This window comes from Coptis chinensis, chromosome 2 (genome assembly GCF_015680905.1).
Source record: "Coptis chinensis isolate HL-2020 chromosome 2, ASM1568090v1, whole genome shotgun sequence".
Lineage (NCBI taxonomy): Eukaryota > Viridiplantae > Streptophyta > Magnoliopsida > Ranunculales > Ranunculaceae > Coptis > Coptis chinensis.
This window is the reverse complement of record NC_141457.1, coordinates 95,908,052-95,927,501: the sequence shown is the minus strand read 5'-3', so window position 1 is coordinate 95,927,501 and position 19,450 is coordinate 95,908,052. Positions and strand designations below refer to the sequence as shown.

General features: G+C 38.7%; 1 pseudogene; it reads left to right on the top strand.

The window, feature by feature from the left end:
- Nucleotides 1-2,941, top strand: LOC147519296 (VIN3-like protein 1; annotated as a pseudogene).
- The last annotated feature ends 16,509 nt before the right edge of the window (nt 2,942-19,450 follow it).

The following is a 19,450-nucleotide window of genomic DNA, read 5'->3' as shown; positions in this document are numbered from 1 at the left end:
ATGTCTACTTTGGAGGAGAAGAGCAAAGCAGTAGGTGGGGTGGTGATGAATGGAGGGGCACCTATTCTTGCTGAAGAAATGAAGATTGTGAAAGAGCTTCAAGATCAGTCAAGAACTAAGAAGAGTATAAACTCGAAGTTGTGGCATGCCGTCTCTTGGTCCGCTTGTTTCCTTGCCTCAAGTCGGCACCTTTTGTACTACTTTCCTCAAGAGCACAGTGAGCAGGAATAACCGAGTCTCACATCTGGACCACTTAATGGCCGGAGAAGAGGAGAGGGTAGTTCGAGTAATTAAAGAAGACGGTGGTGGGGAATCAAGAGTGAAGCTTGGATGACTATGTTGGGTTCACTAGTCCGAGAGATCATACTGGTGCAAGTATGTTACATCCCATTGTTGTATCATGTCATTCACAAGTTAAATAGTCGATGTGAACGGTGGCAGAAGGATTCTGTGCGTTGTTGGTGGTGGTGAATCGGTCAGATCTGGTGGTGAGTGGAGAGATGGGTGGAGAAGATGGGGAAATGGGTCGGTTGGACCCATTTCAGATCTTGGCAAACTGGGCCTGGTCTCGAGCTTGGGCCTTTCGGGTGACTATGTATATGCTAGTTCTTAGGTGACTAAAGGGAAGCGAAAGGGTGTTGGTAAGACAAGTTTTGTTGAGCAGAGGTCATTTTTGAATGTGTTTAGGAGCTTTGATCGACTATGGATTAGGCATTTATGGTTATGGATTAGGCTTTGATCTGAGGATGGTGCTAAAGAGTGTTATTCTTTGCGGTATGGACAGCTGCCTTTGTTGTTATATATGGACTGGTTTGGAGAGGGTTTAGCAAAGCGTAAGTAATGCGAAGGTTTTCCTTATTGCGGCGCTGTGATATCTCCTCCCGAGGAGGTACTAGCGATGGTTCTATTGGTTCTACCTTGGGTGCGAGAACTTTCTCGAGGAAACTAATTGGAGAATCTTTAATGCCGTAACGGAGACGCGAATTTTGTTGGTCGTGGCCTCAGTGAAGGGATTGTTGACAGCATGGAGCACTCAGTTTTCTGGATTCTCATTCTTCCCGCGAAGTTTAGTTTCAGTTTCTACTTCCAGATTAGGCCCAGGGGTGAACCGACGAAGGCTATATGGAAGCTTAAAAGAATAGATTATGATTGGCTTGAGTTATTTGGTATCACTAACAGATTGGCGGTCGGGCTGTTATGGCTTCCAGTGCTTTTGATTTGCCTTGTGGATATACAGAGATGGTACTCAATATTCTCTTCGTTGGTTGGATCGTTGGTGGGTTATTTGACCATTTGGGTGAGATTCGGAACATCCAACAGTTGAAGCTAAGGTTTCAGTTTTTTGCAACCTTTTTGCGGAGATAGATGACTCAATTCGGATTCAGAAGTTCACGGAAATCTACAAAACGATTGTAGTGCAATAGATTCATGCGAAGTTAATATCCCTTGTGGATTTCCTGGATAAGCCTAAGAAATATCTCAACAAGTTGGTGAACACACTGTAGGCCTTGTACGAGGTTTTGATTCAAAGATTTCCCAAGGTGAAGAGGACGTCATAACAACTAAAAGAAGATGGTTTAGCACCTCTGAGTCTAGCTACTAACTCCAGTTGGCTTTTTGAGAATTCCATCAAGTTGCCCGACATTGAAAATGCTACCTTCTACCGCCAGGTTCATCATGTGCGTATAAGTCTAACATCCAGGGACTCTAGGGTCAACGTCCATTAATTCATCGGAGTCAAGCCGCCATTGGATTCACTTCCGGCCGCTTGCGGTTCCAATTTGAAGAATTGACATCTTCGTCTCTTGTAATTGTGTTAAGGGATATTTTATCTGCATCCTCCGAAGTTATCAAGGGTTACAAGCTTTGGTACCGCAAGAGCGAGGGATGAGCCCGACCGGAAAAGAACCTATTTGTGTCTTTCCAAGTGCTCGAGGCTTAATTCTCGATTTCAAATCTGCAACCTTGCAACCGAAAGTACACCTTTAGAATAGTATCCTATACGAGAATCACGGAGACTTGGGTCATTCCGAGGTGAAGTGTTTCACCAAGAGTGTGGAGATAATCCACAAAATTTCTGATTTAACAGAACCGTTGGATTGTAAGATGGAGAAACCATCCCTTGTTGGAAGTTCTAGTATGAAAGAGAGCCCAAGTTTCTGAGAAGGCATTTGGATCTTCGGTTTTAAGGTCCGGGATCTCGGAAAGATCCTACGTATTGCTTGGGCATAAGAAGAAGGATGTTTTGATAGGTTTTGCAAAGGTTGATGGGGGAAGAAGAATGTTGTGGTAGGAACAACTCTGTTGAACTGAGGCGGGCTTTGAAGATAAACGCCCGGATGCCGCAAACAACTTTGATTTGAATGTTGCATCGTGCGGTCGATCTGAATGCAGAAGTAATTCCCATGGAATACTCTAGAGATGACATTGAGTGCGTTCGAAAGCGGTTTGTTGAGGCCGACGATGATGTAGTTTCTCATGGAAATGAGAACAATGGTCGGGTGAGATCAAGCTGGGAGCAATGACTTCGCAGACGTGGTTGGTTAGACCAATCGAGAGAACTACTCTTTGTAGAGTCTCGGACGGGGTTGTGTAGGAAACGGATGTCAAGCACTAATGAAGATACCTATGATTGTGCCGGTGTTACGATGGATGCATCACCATTGAATCGGTCCAGTGGATCCGGTCGTTTGGATGGAAGCTATGAGTAGTCTTGTGTGAAGATAATTAGGTGGGCTGGAATGTGAGGGCACATAGAACAAGAATTCGAATGAAGTTTTTGACTTGGTTTAGCTTGAGATCAACAGAGCGAGGGAGCGTATGGTTGTTATCACCTATATTCAAACTTTGATTGGCGACCCGGTTAGCTTGGTCGGGTCAACTGGTAGACTCATTCTTGGATATCATATCGGGGAAAAGACAACGGAATGGTTTTCAGTAGTAAGTCGTGGCAACCGAAAGTGCACACCGGACATCACGACTATTACTTGATTGATCTCATTGGAGATAATTTGTTCATCGATTCGCTTAGAGATGGACATCGAGGGAGAGATCGAAGACCTTGCTCCTGTTAGTTCAAAGAGACAAGGCACTGAAATGAAGCCTCAGGCATCAGGCTCAGATGTGTCACGTTCTTCACGAAGTATGAGCAGAATGAATAGAAAGGCAAGTGTAGCCTTCAGAGGCCTTGAGTACGGAACTGCTCTTAGGAAATACACATATGTAGTTGCTCGCCAGATTTGAGGAACTCAGAAAGCTAAGAAAGACCCACATGCAAAGGAGATATTATATCCCATGAGGAACAATGAAGCCCAATTAAGCGGATGAGTACGGGGGGACGAGCCCTCTGTGGACCCTCGTGTCCGAATCAAACATGGGGCAGGCTGAGCTGTCCGGGACCATCAGGTCCGAAGCCTCGAGCGGGATAGGATCCGTAGACCCTCATGTCCGAACAGCGCGTGTGGGGCAGGCAGAGCTGTCCCGGACCGGCGTGTCTGAAGCCTCGAGCGGGATAGGATACAGAACCTCGTGTCCAAATAGTGCGTGTGGGGCAGGCAGAGCTGTAATGGACTCTCTTGTCCGAATCAAACATGGGGCAGGCTGAGTTGTTCCCGGATAAGCATTCCGAAGGAGAGCGGAGGGGTTCGAGAAGACTCTTCGCGGATATGTCGTGGGACTATCCGAATGAGTGCGGGGGGGATGAGCCCTCCGCGGACCCTCGTGTCCAAACAGCGCGTGTGGGGCAGGCAGAGCTGTCACGGTCCGGCGTGTCCGAAGCCTCGAGCGAGATAGGATATGCGGACATGAGATCCGAGTCAAGCCTGGGGGCAATGAAAGAGCCCCAACCGGCGAGAGCCCGAGCAAGCCCGCGGAGTGGGATGAGCCCTCCGCGGATCAGAGATGCTAGAGATACATTGGGCAATGAGAGAGCCCCAATCGGCGAGAGCCCGAGCGAGCCCGCGGAGTGGGATGAGTCCTCCGCAGATCAGAGATGCTAGAGATACATGGGGCAATGAGAGAGCCCCAACAGGCGAGAGCCCGAGCGAGCCCGCTGTGGGATGAGCCCCTCCGGATCGAGATGCTAGAGATACATGGGGCAATGAGAGAGCCCCAACAGCGAGAGCCCCGAGCCAGCCCGGTGGGATGAGCCCCCGGATGGATCAGAGATGCTAGAGATACATGGGGCAATGAGAGAGCCCCAACCGGGCGACAACCCGGTGGAGCCCGCGAAGAGTGGGATGAGCCCTCCGGACCGAGATGCTAGAGATACATGAGGCAATGAGAGAGCCCCAACAGGCGAGAGCTCGAGCGAGCCCGCGGAGTGGGATGAGCCCTTCGCGGGACAGAAAGGCAAGAGACAGGCAGGTCAAAGAGAGTAGCCCCAGAGCCTGGTTGAGCCGCAGGTCGGAGATGCAAGAGATATGCGGACATGAGATCTGAACAACGGGGGGGATGAGCCCTCCGCGGACATGAGATCCGAGTCAAACCTGGGGGCAAGCAGAGTTACCCCTCATCAGACTCCACTCCGGGAAAGCGTAGATAGCGGGGGATGAGCCTTCGCGGACATGAGATCCGAGTCAAACCTGGGAGCAAGTTGAGTTGCCCCTCATCCGACTCTCCAGGAAAGCAGAGGCAACGGGGGGTGAGCCCTCATGGACATGAGATCCCGAGTCAAACCACAGGGGGTAGTAGAGAGTTGCCCCTCATCAGATTCCACTCCGAGAAGGCGAGATAGCGGGGGGGATGAGCCATCTCATGGACATGAGATCCCAATCAGACTTGGGGGCAACAGAGTGGCCCTCAATAGACTCTCCAGAAGTGAGTAGAGACAATGGGGGGGGGGGATGCCCCTCAGCGCGCGGAGGGAGTTCGAAGGAACAATACTATTGAATTCTACAAAAGAGAAATAGAGGGGAGGAGGCCCTTTGCAGACGGTATATCGAATTCCATGAGTAAGTGCAAGGGGGATGAGACCCTTGGCGGATACAATGTTGAGTCCTACGAAAGGGAAATGAAAGGGTGAGACACTCCGCGGACATGATAGAGATTTCTATGAAGGAGAGCTTATGGCTGGGCGGAGACCCTCCGCGGACATTGTAGTGAGTTATGAGAAGGAGAAATGCAGGGGACGAGACAATCCGCGGACATAGTGGTGAGTTCTCTGAAGGAGAGATGGTGGCTGAGGTGATACACTCCCATGAGGCAGTGATGTGAGTTAGAAGAAGGAGAGCAGGTGGCTGGGGGAGGCATACCGCTGATATGGTAGTGAGTTCTATGTGAGAGGTGTTGGCTGGGTTGAGACACATTGTGGGCATGGTATTGAGTTGAAGAGAGAGAGCGAAGGGGATGAGACAGTGGAGTTCTACGAAAGGGAAATGAAAGGGTGAGACACTCTGCAGATATAGTAGTGAGTTATGTGAAAGAGAGCTTATGACAGTATTTGAGACACTCCAGGACATAGTGGTGAGTTCTCGAAGGAGAGATGGTGGCTGAGGTGATACACCCATGCAGAGACAGGTGTGAGTTCTCTAAAGGAGAGATGGTGGCTAGGGTGATACACCCCATGCATGAGGTGAGTTCCGAAAGAGAGAGGGTGGTCGGGGAGGCATACCACCGATATGGTAGGGAGTTCTATGTGAGAGGTGATGGTTGGGTTGAGACACATTGTGGGCATTGTATTGAGTTGAAAAGAGAGAGTGAAGGGGATGAGATAGTTGAGTCCTACGAAAGGGAAATGAAAAGGTGAGACACTCTGCAGATATAGAAGTGAGTTATGTGAAGGAGAGATTATGACAGTAATGGAGACACTTCGCGGACATAGTGGCAAGTTTTCGGAAAGAGAGATGTTGGCTGAGGTGAGACACTCCGTGGACATAGTAGTGAGTTCTATGAAGGAGAGCTTATGGCTGGGTTGAGACACATTGTGGGCATTGTATCGAGTTGAGGGGGAGAGCGAAGGGATGAGATCCTTTGGGGATACGTTAATGGGGTATATGAACAAGAACTGATGGATTGAGTACTTCACAGACATACGGTCTAGTAGCAGAGTACATGGATATGAAATGTCCTGAGGAGGAGAATACTACATACAGTCACAGGATACTGTGGATATCTAGAGTTCAAAGAGAGAGACAAGAAAGTTTGAAGACTTCTCGGGTCCGCCGTCGTCATCGTCGCCGAACCCGAGAGGGGGCAAATGTAGTAGCCATATTCAGGAATGCATCACATAAGTACTGGCCCAAGAGATAAGGCCCATACCATAGTATGTATTGGGCCCAGAGAATAGGCCCAGGACCATACTATGTCCTATGAGTAAAACCTAAGAGAGGGATATAAAAAGAAAAAGAGGGAGGAAGAAGAGGAGGCAAGGAATAGAGGCATAGAAGGGTGAGGAGAGAGAGGTGAACTACGGCGGCTTGATCCCGAGATGGGTACGTAGGCAACCGAATTGGTGCAGCCGATCCAAAATATAGAGTGAATGTGAGTAAAGTTAGAGATTGGTGAGATTCGCGGTAAAGTGGTTGTAACAACTAGCCCAGACAGTCTTTCCAATTCAAGCTCTTCTCTTGGGAAAAATCCTCTCCTACCAGGTAAATGAGGAACAACCTTTGATCCAAATGAGAAGTTTCCCTTCCAAAATTTAAACCTTGAAATGTATAAGAGCAGAGTTCCCATCAAGTCCTTTTGTATCGTAGTATGCAACAAAGTCTTTCAATGTAGTTTCTTTATAGATTGCAGGATTCTCTTGCGATAATAACTCTTTGATTGGCCCATACGTTTTTGTTAATGGACCAAGATTTGTGAAGAAACAAGCTGCAGATACCCTTGGACCTATATGATTCGCCAACACTCTGTGCTCAACACTAACGAACTTATCATTGGATATAAGCTGCAAGATTCAGAGAAACAAGTTTAGAAGACAAGTAAATTAATTTTGTGGAAATGCACGCACCTATAGAAGTTCAATGTGCTATGGTCTTGCCTGCAGAAGGTCTCCAATATTAACTACTAGAGCTCCAGCCTCCAGGGTCCCAATTAATTATGTTTCTTTGAAGAGTTTTAATTTAGTTTCCTAATCTATACACAATTTGAAGAGTCCTAATTTAGTTTCCTAATTTATTATGATAAATATTACAGACACAAATTAGGAGAAAAAAACTGCGAGCAATTCTTGAACTTCTAAGTATCCCATATTATCGAGTTATTTCTACAAGTCTTCTTTCAGCGAGTTCTCTTAGCAACTTCACATTAACGATGAATAGCCTTATCTCTTTCACACCAACATGATTTTGAGTTCTTACTAGGTAGCTATGTCTACAAGAAAGCGATGGTCACCAACAACGATGCACCTTCAGATACTTGAAAGTGCATTTAATCAAAAGAGATTATATTATACTAAGGAAGAAATCAAACTTTTGACAACTCAGCTATCAGTACATGGTCAAATTTCGGAAGATAACATAAAGAATTGGTTCAAGAATCGTCGAATTAAATTCAGAAAAGATCAACACGGTTCAAATCATAATGACAATACCTCTATTCGAGACATAAAAAGATCCACTATTGAATATCCCATAAGTATAAGTCTTTTCTTTTAAAAAAAAATGATTAATTATTAATGGACAAGTAACCAAATAATCCTTTCTTCTTCCATTATAATGTTGTTTAATTTTGTCAACAGATGCTACATCCACTCAACATCAACTTGATGGTTTTTTTTTCCTTCACAGCCGTTTCCTAATGAACTTGGTAAGACATTCTTCATTGTTTTACTTGGCTTTGAGTTGTACTTAACATGTTTTATTCTTATACAGTGGATGGACCGCAGTCAAATAATGAAAAAACCAAAAATAGTCGATATAAAAGAAGACATATATTGAGTAATAGAAAAATCCAACCAATTGAAACTCATGGTTATATTAATTGTGATGGTGAAACAAGCGATGCCAACCATTATTCCCGAAAAATTCACCTATATCAACCGGACGGTGTTGGAGAAAGTGACGATGACTACGATTCTCAAATCAGTGGGAATGATTCAAAAGTAGAAGATGAAAACGATACAAATGACCATATGGAAGTTGAAGTTTCCCATGAGAAACAAAGTGAAGTTTTGCATGAAAGTTAGTATTATATTAGTTATATTATTAGTTATAGTTTTTAATATTATATTATTTTTTATATTATTAGTTATAGTTTTTAATATTCATTTTAATTCAGGGCGTTGTTTCCAACCATTGGATTTTGGAGAACCAACATCGGTGTGTCCTTACTGTGATGCCATTGTTTAGTATGAAGAAAGGAATGACCGAACGAAAAATCCTAAAAATCCAAAGTTCTCTATATGTTGCTTCTCAGTGTCTACTTGGAATATTTTAGAAAAATAGATTAATGTGGGAACCTCTGACGTCCATGACAGTAGCCTTATCTTTTATCATAACAATTTGGTGAAGTACAAACTGTTGAGATATTTGTTTATGGTGAACACTATCTTATCGTCAACACACTCTATATCTTTGCAATATGTATTTGCAACTCGTATCTGCAGCTACAATTTTTATATGGTTGGTTGGTAGTTTTGGTCTTATTTTTATGATAGCTGGCGTGTTTTACTACATGTTTGTTGTTTGTTTGTCTGTCATTCTTTGACATTTAGGCATCAAGTTCATGGCCCGTATTGACATTGGTGATCCACGAATAAAAGTATGGGAAGAATGTACTAGATTTTTCCCCTTTTCTACTTTGGATAACTCACTCCAAAGTCTGTGTGTACTGTGTGCCTATTTAAAAGTTTGTGTATTCTATCATATTGGATACAGGAACACTATTCCTATTTCATAATCTGCACTTAGCGATTTAGAACGATTTTTTTAAAAATGAATAGTAAAAAAAATACCTTAAGTAGAAAGTATTCTTGAAAAAAATACTCTTGGTTACCTTAGTATACCAAGTTATTGCCGTTAGATAATCTTTTTTCAAGAAAGCTTCTTCTCCCTTTTGTTTTGCCTACTCAAGGCCCTGCTCTGCTTTGAGCCTTCTCTGGCAAAAGTTAGATGTTTCATCAGATTAAATTAATGTTTCAAGTATAATAATTACAAAGTCCAACCCATAAAACCTGTCAATTGGGACCAACTGTACCAACAAATCCATAAAGCTTCTCAGGATATAATTAAATGTTTATAAAGCATCAAACGATGCTTAATTACTTATATATCCATTATAGCAGTCAACAAGAACAACATTTAAGCCAGACACCCGTCGCCAAAACCTTAATAGATATAGTAAGAGTTACATAAATATGGTTCCAAATTAAACCTTAATAACAATGTAAAAAAAAATAGTAACAATGTAAATTAGAAATGGAGGAAAAATTGAGTAAAGGTGAATACAAATTTCAGACAATTGTAGTCTATACAGGAAGCAGGCAAGTAATTCAAATAATTCGCAAGATAAATAGGCAACTCAGCCGTAATCTCCTATCAAGACTCAAAACAAAAGCACCATTCGCAATAGGTTGAACCAATTGCACCATCGATATTCTGTCCATAAGTAAAAACACAATGGCAAGAATACCAGCGACAACGCAAAAAGCAAAAAATAAAATAGACATACCCAAATCTTTAAACTACCAGTATCACTAATCCCACAATGTTTAACCAGTAAATCATTCATACCCAATGTTTCTTTGCAATACCTTTCAACAAAGCCCAAAACAAATTAGAATTACCTTCAAATGCACTAACAATATGGTCACCCATTCATTTTTACTCCAAATGCCACATCCATAAGGCAAAGTAGTCTTACCAATGCATGAATCAAATCAAGTTTTCCAATATCGCCTATCAAATTTTTTTAATTCTTCCATATCATGTCTAATAGGTTGATATATTGTTCTCAATATGGATCTACGTTTAGTTCATAATGTGTAGTGCTACATTTAGTTATTTTAATTAAAAAAATAATCTTCTACCTACTACAGTGTGAACATAACACTTTTTCTTGGCTATCTTATATAAAAAAACAGAAAAGGATCACTATGGAGATGAGGCCATAGTAGTATTCAAGAGGGATTGAAGTGTCATTCAAACCCATGCTGGAATAAATAATGAAAGACCTAAATCTGGATCAACCTTTTTACGAAAGTTTATTTCATAACGGAATGTACAATGCAAGCGTCAGGGTGAGAAATGATGTAGTTGGAGTGGAAGGTGCGTTTGAAATCATAAGTTTTAAAGGAGTACCATCAAAATCCCTTGAAGAGTTTGAAAACATTGCAACAAGACGGGCAATTTAATTTACACAAAAAGTTAATGAATTCGAAGTTGTTTACTATAACTTTAAGGAGTTGAAAATCAAGCGAAAATTCATTAAAGAACAACAAGAAAGAATCGAATTCCTCAAGAAATCAATGAATATCAAACAGCGAACAAAGGCAAGTTTTTTTTTATTTAATATGATTTTTCATATGTTATATATCACTAACTTTTAAAAGTTTAGGTTGGAAGAATTGAAGCACGTCCACGAGAATATCCAAGAGATATTTATAAATATTATTTTAGACAATACCAAACTCATGATCAAATAGAATAAAGAACGGTACTCGAGTCTCAACAAATTCAATAAAAAGGTAAACAAATTCAACATTCATATTTTGTTTGGTTAATTATAATTTTCAAGTGTTTTACTAACAATAAATTGATGCAGCGAATCCAATTTCGGAAACTTATCCCTCTAAAATTCAAAGATATGCTAATGCACTGCACCAAAATATTAAAGATAGACGACCTAGAATTTCGCAACAAAATATTGGGAGAAAATCAATACAGATGTCAAATATCAATTGACATTCCAATCTTTAACATCAAAGACAATCACCAATTCAAAGGAAACTCAACAACTCGAGAAGATTAAGAAAATTCAGCATCAAAGAAAGCAATTGATTTTCTGCGCTGTGAGATAGGCTTTGAAGTAGTAGACTATAACTACGAAGAAATAGATGAAATTTGCAACAAACTTGATATTGCATAAAAGAACGACACGCTTAGAAATCAGTGCATACAAATTCAGAAAGAAAAAATTATGAGTCTGAAAGAAGATATTGATTATCTAAAGGCAATTATAAAGAGGGAATGGTAGAATTATGATTCTCTCTACTTAATTATCTGTTCAATCTTGGAAATGAGATGACTTATCAGACATTTTTACATATATGGAATCATATCTTTAGTAATTTTTAAATCAAACAATTTTCTATATGATTTCTTTGTGCATTGTTACAACTCATTTTTCTGTTTCGTATAACATAACGAAATTGAAAGTAAGCAGATACCAAATCAATATATCATAACCCATTTCAAAGTTCATAGACAAGTGAGAAGCAAATGCAAGAAAAAAATCCCAGTAGCTATGTAACCAGTAAGCTAAGGGGTTCACAATGTTCTGTGCTTGAAGAAACCTCTGCATTGCCAAATTCAGAGTAGAAGCATAGAGTTGAGGGAGCATGCAGCGCGCAAATATCTGGGTTTGATAAGCTATATCTGCTTAGGCCCAATGCTTGCAAGATTGTACTCGAGTACCAATATAGAAAGGATAATAGTAATGCTGCTCCCAAGTGTAAAATTATGCCCTGTTGGCAAATGACAACGAGTAATGCGTAATTCTTTGCTCCATAGGCAAACATAAGCAAGCAGAGAGATAGACGTAAAGTATATCGAACTACCAAAAATTGTGTTTAGAATGGACAAGGAGGTAACCCTTGCCTAGAATGCATCAAATTATTCCTGCTCTTCCTTATAAATTCACCATTCCTTATAAAACCTCAAGCCAAGTTCATTAACACAGTGAGGCCAGTGATTTCAGCATGGTGATAAGATAAGTGTCATGGCACAAAATATTCATGTTGGTTTCCTTACAGCATCTTCTATTTTATCCTAGAAAAGAACAATGAAACATGCATAGAAAGAGGAAATGAAAGCTTCAATTCACTTGAAAAGTGAAATATGAAAACCAGTTATTGTCTCTTCTACTGCGCGTTATCCCACAAGATTAATACATAATCAGAAATAACAACAGAGATGCAGTGATAACATTTCTTCAATTTCTTTGTTTGTTGCTCTTACTTTTTGCCATTACAAAATTTTATGAATTTACACCATTTACATTAAAAGACTGAAAAAGACATCATGTCCAATCAACAACAAGTTCTATGTACAATGAAAGAGTTGTGGGATAATGCAACCTAGGATAACCTTTCTCCTCAAATCCTACAGTTTCCGGCAACCTTCAATTTACACCTGTACTTTGTCCACAATCACTTATTTCCCAATTCCTTTACATAAAACCACCAAATATAGCTGATAATGGATGTAAACTTTAAAAGATTAACACTTTTTTGCTAAACAGCAAGAAACCATTACTAAATGCTCGATCTTAATTTATTCATAATGTAGCCCAGTATAATTCTCTAATAACTAGATTGAAGCAATATTACGTGACAGCTATTTCAACTTAAGGTTACTTCAGCATCTTTTTCTTCAACGTGAGAGATATACTGATTAATGATATTCATAGGAATCACATAAAAAGTTTAGTGTAACCCAATATGATATTCATATATTCGTATCTCATAGCTATCCACATAAAAAATTAAGTAAAAGCTAATATAATATTCATATCTCATAGCTCCACAACCCCATAAAGTTACTATAATTTTCATAATAATTTAATATAACGGCACCCGTTCATAGAATGGGTTTGAAAACTAGTATATATATAATAGCAGTCTCTTTTCCTGGCATATGAGGGTGTCCACGTAGGCAAATTTTAAGTACCCTATTTACTCACGAGAAATCAGGATGGATTAAGAAAAAAATGGAGAAAAAACTAGCGAACAACTTAAAAAGTCTGCAAAACCCACCGAATCTTTGTTTCGTTTTAAAACACCGAAAGAATGACATCAAAAGGACCGAACTGATCAAATAGATTGACCGTAATTCACATACCTTATTTATCCCATATCTGCAAACGCTTGCTCCTGAAACACCAAAACATCAAATCCCCAATAACATTCTATAAACGTCTCGAGCCAGGAAGGATTTTTAGAACCCTAAAAACGTTATTCTCCCTCCCTCTGCAGCGATCACTCCATTTTTCAAGTCTCCCATCTAATCATCTAATCAATGACTATCATTATTTTCAGAGACCTTCTCTAAATTCTTAATCTACCTTGTCAAGATTGGTTCTGAAAAGGTCGAGAATGAGCTCCATTAGGTACGAATCCATCAAAGTTTTCAGTCTTGTAATACACTATTTTTCACCTTAACACCTTGACCATTTTCTTCCAATATAACAAGAAGCACAATTTATAACTACATAATGCCAAGAAGTAAACATGGCTACTTCAAAGCTTGAGTTTCCACCAGTCACCACTTCGTCTCCTTTAAACATCTCAGACTTCGATCACACCCCTTCTTACTGGTAAGCCTTCTTTCTTTTTGCATGTGCGTTTGTTGTCGTTGTTGTTGTTGTATTTTTGAATGCTGGGTTTGGTTTGTTATACAGTGAGGAGAATGTATACATGCTTTGCAAGAAGCTAAGTGAAATTGGTGTGTCAAAAAATGATGGGTTTGACCTCTTTGTTGCTTTTATCTCCATTGATCACAAACAGGTATATGATCTCATCCTCTATATTCCCTGTTTTATTAATATATATATATTAATGCCTCAAAGGAAATTGATCATAGACTTAGTACCTGACTTTTTCCTGTGCTTATTAACATCCAATATAGAGAAAGAATTTTTTTTTATGTAAGTCAGCTTTTGAAGTTGGAAATGAAAAACGTAGCCTATTATATTTTCTTATAATTGAGCCTATTAAATTTTCTTATAATTGAAAGGATAAGCCTATAATACTTGAAAAGAGAAAGAACGGGTACAAGACCCTTCTTTATATGACTAAAGCGGAAATAAAACTTTCATAGTTTCATGGGGCGAACAAAACAGTAAACCCCACCGAAACTATCTTTTGGGTTTACTCCATCTCTTCCCTTTCGTCTTCTCTGAACCCCTATGTTTAACTCCAATTACCCACCCCTATTTATTCAAAGGAAAAAAAAACGAAGGGTTTGGCGTTTTAGATTCTCTCCCCATTCGATGACAGTGATGAATTTTTTTTTTCACGCAGCCAACATAATCTTCATAAACTCTCCTAAGCATAGAAGGTTCAAAGAGGTGATATAGAATCAATGGCCCAAGCCTACCAATTTTTGAGAAAGGTACAAAATCTTGCTACAAGTTTTTGAGTTCTTCATAATATAAAAAAGAAAACACTGAAATTTCATTTTTTTCCCCCCTCCTGAGTTGAGTTTTTAGTGGTTGCTTAGTCACTTTGAGTTCCTCTCACATTCAGTCTACATTATATAATAGTAGTCCCTTTTCAAGCTCTATGAGGCTGTCCACATCAGCAAATCTTAAGTAGCCAGGGGGATTAAGTACCCAGGGTTGTTACGAAAAATCTAGACAACTAAATAAGAAAGTGTATTAGCAAAACCCACTAAACCTTCGTTTCAAATATCTCAGGTATGTATCTTAGCTTTCACTTTTTGTTTTAATCGATCTCATAGAAGAATAGCAATCAACAATAAAACAAAACCCAACCTTCATCAAACACTCCAAAGTCTCTCACAAAAAAAAACTCTCTGAAGAAGAAAAATCAGTCTCCTCTTCCTGTTATTAATATGGTAAGTTTTTTCATCTCTTCAATTCATGGCCCTTTGGAGATCCACAACTGGCTTTATACTTCAAAGGTCTTTGTTGGGGTATTGGCTTTTGGGGGACTTGGGGAGCAAGACCATGTGTTGTTATTTTGACCGGTTCGAAGACATCCTCGAGGCTGTTGTCATTACTAATAGGATCACTAGAAGATCCAAAGGCTATGGTTTTGTCAGTATTCCTTTGTTTTTATTTTAAACAATTGATTGATTTATTATTTTTCATTTTGCTAAAAAAAATTATTTATTTAGGTGACTTTTCGTGATCCCGAAGTTGCCAAGAGAGCCTGTCTTGACCCAAGTCTTGTTATTGATGGGAGACGAGCGAATTGCAATTTGGCTTCACTTGGACGACCTCGCCCTCCATTGCCTTATGGTAATTTTATTTCCTCCTTATTATTTCGTGATTACTAAATGGAAGGCTCAAAAATGTCATTTATGTGTAAAATGTATACGATAGGTGTTTGAGAGTCATCTCAGAACTAATTCTCTTTTTCTATCATTTAATTGCTACCCTTACAGTATGTGTAAAATGTATAGGTACAATAGCTTTTTATGCATTCCGTGTGGCACGTATAATTTTATGTTTCTGCTATTTCCCCTAGGGCATTTGAGGGCAATGACCCCTTACTTTGCAAGTGGGCAAAACTCGAGGCCTTACATTGGAAGCCCCAGTTACCACCAACCAATCACTTACAACTATCAACAAGGGTTTGCATACCCTCAATATGGGTGAGTAGTCTTCTCCAGGATCTCACACTATTCACGATTCACTTTGATGTCAAACCTTGAATAAACAAAGAATGTCTATATTGTATGTACATATATAAATGCATTACACTATATTGTTATCAATAACATCTATATGAACGTATTACATTATATTGTATAGTAAGAAAGGTCAAAACAATAATGGGAAAGGTTAAAAAAGGGTGGGAAAGAAGATATACAGAGATAAGCAATAAGTTACAGGAAAATCTCTTCCTCCAAAAACTCAGGACCAGCACATAACCAATACAATAATAATGTTGAAGCTGTAAAAACACTTCTTTGACATTGTGGTGTCTAATTTATGATCGTAGCCAAAATAAAACAGGCTTATAACCTTGAAGTTTTACTACGTTGAATTGCTGGTCTGAAATCTGATTTACAAAGTTGAATGTTTAGGACAATAGGACTTGCATCGTACCCTGCCTTTATACAAGTTTGTTTGCATTAGAAATTAATTTTCTCTATAGGTTATTTAATGATAGTGGACCTTCATTAAATTTACATAGGGTGGTGTCAATGAGATATGGCGCAACAATTTCAAATGTTGATTTCAAGAGGAGCTTAAATGATTTAGAACCGGTTCCTTTAGGAGGTGCTATTATACAGGTTTCCTTAGTTCAGGCCAAATTAATACCCCGACCGAGTTTTTTAGATAATGAGGTTACCGTGTTTCTATTCCATGAATAATAGTAAGCTTCCTTTTACGACTTAATCATTTGATCAGTGCAGACCTTTTTGTTTACTACATAAAAGTTAGTCGTTTCTTATAAACTAAGATTTGGTTCTTTTGCATGGACTTGGAATTGGTTAGTTTAAGAACCTAATAAAGTATAGGAGAACCTCTCCTGTTTGGGACAATTAATTTGAACCTTGCTAAGGATTTAATGATTTGTTGCTCTCCGCACCATTGTACTTTGATGATCGATATGCTTTATATACCGTTTTGCATTGAGCTTTACGTGCTATATTAAACTGTCAATTTGGCATCATAAGCTCCATCGAATTATTTATCGTATCCCGGGGCTTAATATAAATATTATTTATCTGTTGTTGAATGACTTTTAGGAAGTATGTATGTGATTCATGATTGTATGAAAAGCGGTGGCTACCGAAAGTGACTAATGTGTTGGGAATCATTTGCATAGTTTTAAGACTTATTGCATCAGATTTTAATAGTCAATGTTATTGCAGCTCAAGTCGATGAAGGGATTATTACGGGAAGTTATGAACATGATAATTGTCTTTGATTCCTCAAGGTGGTTTCATGTTTGTCCCGCCATTTATTTTAGGTAGCCTATAATTTGAGTTTTCTTTGATATCTTTCAGGCTCAAAAAATCCTTACGATAAGTAGAATTTTGTTTTAAGGTTTTGTTCTAATGAAGTTTCTTTGTTAGTTTTACTTCTATTGGTCCTCTTCACTTTTGCTTCATCCATCTGTTTTAAACAGTTATTGAGCACACACTTATAACTCGATTGGATTGGTACACTTGATAATGATTATAGAAAACAGTGTTTTTCATTTGGGTTAAATAGGATTTGACCACATCATCATAATGAAAAACTTTGTTATCTCAAATCCAAACCCTATGCTAATTGATTCCCCACCTCAAATCCTATTGGGGCCATCTGTTGTTCGTCTCTTCATTGCTTCTGAAAGTACAATAAACTTAATTATCAGGTATTAAATTTTCCTATCTTTTTTGGTGTTTACCTGGTCTGATTCTTCAGATGACAAGGCTATTCGATCACTTTATGCCATAGACATTTTAATTATTTTCTCTTTTACTAATTCTAAATGTAAGCAGTCTTCATAAACTTGAGCAATTTATTGGATTACGCAATTCTGGAATTTAAATTCGGAAAAAGAGTTAAGTTCTTGCCGAGAATCAAAGAGAAGAAGAGAAAGGTTTGAACAGGTTTGTCCTCTCTTTTTTTTTGTCTATTTGGTAGTTTGGTTGGTAATGTAGATTATATATTGGACAATATAATATAGTGGGATGGGATGGGCCAAGTGTGCAATTGCAAATACACCGAAAACATATACAGCAGATAAGTGCCCTAACTAAGCAAGCGGGAACCCCTCACCTAAAAAAAGAAGAAGAATAATGGTCGGTTGAAATGAACTCCTAACAAAACACTAGATGCTCGGTTTCATTCTCTTTTTGTGTAGGACAAGTTAAGTTGTGGTGATCTCTCAATGTATTTCTCAAGAGGCAAAGGTGTTTAGTTTCCTTTTGTAGTTCTTTGACAGTAGTTATCAAGGTATGTTGTTCAGATTTAAGTATATATGCAGTATGCTTACTTTGTACAAATATCTAAGAGTTGCAAGGACCAAATATGAGAGAAATGGATCAAAGCAACCATAGAGCAACGACCATTAGGTATTTGTTTTGTATAATATTGTAATTTGGTGACATTGTTTGTTCTTTAAAACTTTTTATTTTGTGATTCATGTAGAGGAGCTTATTCTGTAATAGTAGGAAGTCACGTTAGTTTACTCTCAATAAGTTTACTTTTAGTTAATTATTAGGGTGCTGAGGTGTAGAGTGCAACTTATGGTAAGGACAAGTTCTGTAATGTTAGCGAAGGACAACTTGAGACATTTGTGTGAATTATGAATTTGCTTTCTTTAATTTGGTTGTCACCGTCCAGGTATGCAATCACAAGTGCGTCTATCAATCTGAGGGTCAAATTTTTAGAAGAGTTGATAACATTCTTTATCTTACATGACAATTTAGGAAAACTGATTTTTAGGATGTGGTTGAATGGTAATCACTTCACTTATAATTTAATTAAATTAAATCCTTTCCATCTCATTCGAAGAGTACAGTATATTAAACCCTCTAAATGAGTTATCTGAAGTCAAACATTCTTGAAAAAAGTATGCTATTATGTCTATCACCTTTGGTAAGCTTATATTGTCCCATATTCTCCTACGGTAAATGAAGTAAAAAATTATATGTTAGTTCTTTGTTTCTTATGTTACTCCGTTGAAAGGCATTGAATCTCCCTTCTCTATATCTTCATGTCTCCTTGCTTGACTTTTGAATTGAATTTGATGTTTTGAATTGATGGTGTTTCAAATGAAGGTAGCACTCCTCCATGGCTCTATCTCTTCAACCGCCATCATAATCACCATCTTATGTTGAACAAAAATTAACAACTACCAAACCCATTTCTCAATTAAAGGTAATCTTCAATGCCCATTTTTCAAATATTTTAATTAATGTAGTTTCAGTTATTTGAAATACCCGTTTTTCATTTAGTTATATATAATCTCCAATGTCATTCCATCTTACTCTAATGTCTCTGTAATCGATCTGTCCCCATAACTAGAGTTTAAACTTATGGTATTCTTGAAAAATCTGATAATGAGAGTTTACTTTGTCGGATTCTTTCATAGGCTTATACATTATTATTTCTAAGGTTTTGTTTAAACCTAAAACAATGAGAAGTGAGACTTGCTAAAACTTATTATATTCAATAGAAATGATAGTAATAATTAAAAAAATCGATAAGAATCTCCACTTAGGCAAAGCCGAGGTGTTTGTGGATAGTCCGCCGCCTCACCTTGATAACGCCTTTGACAACATATTTGGGGAGAGGTACTCTCATCTTTTATCTATAAAGCTTTTCGGTATATGATTAATTACTGCTAACACAGAGAAACCTCTATTTTTTTATGTGAGTTACCATCTCACTCTTTTTCTTTTAAGAATGGGATACTGGATTAAGATGTTTTGAATAAACTGTGGGTTTGCCTTATAATACAATTTTTTTTGCATCTCTTTTAGTTTTGCTTAACGAGTGGAATGTCTTATTTATATTCTCTTTTACAAATAGTTTTGGAAAAAGATGATAACTTATTTTGGCGTTGGTTTCAGGTTGCTTGCTCTATCCACTTCAAGTA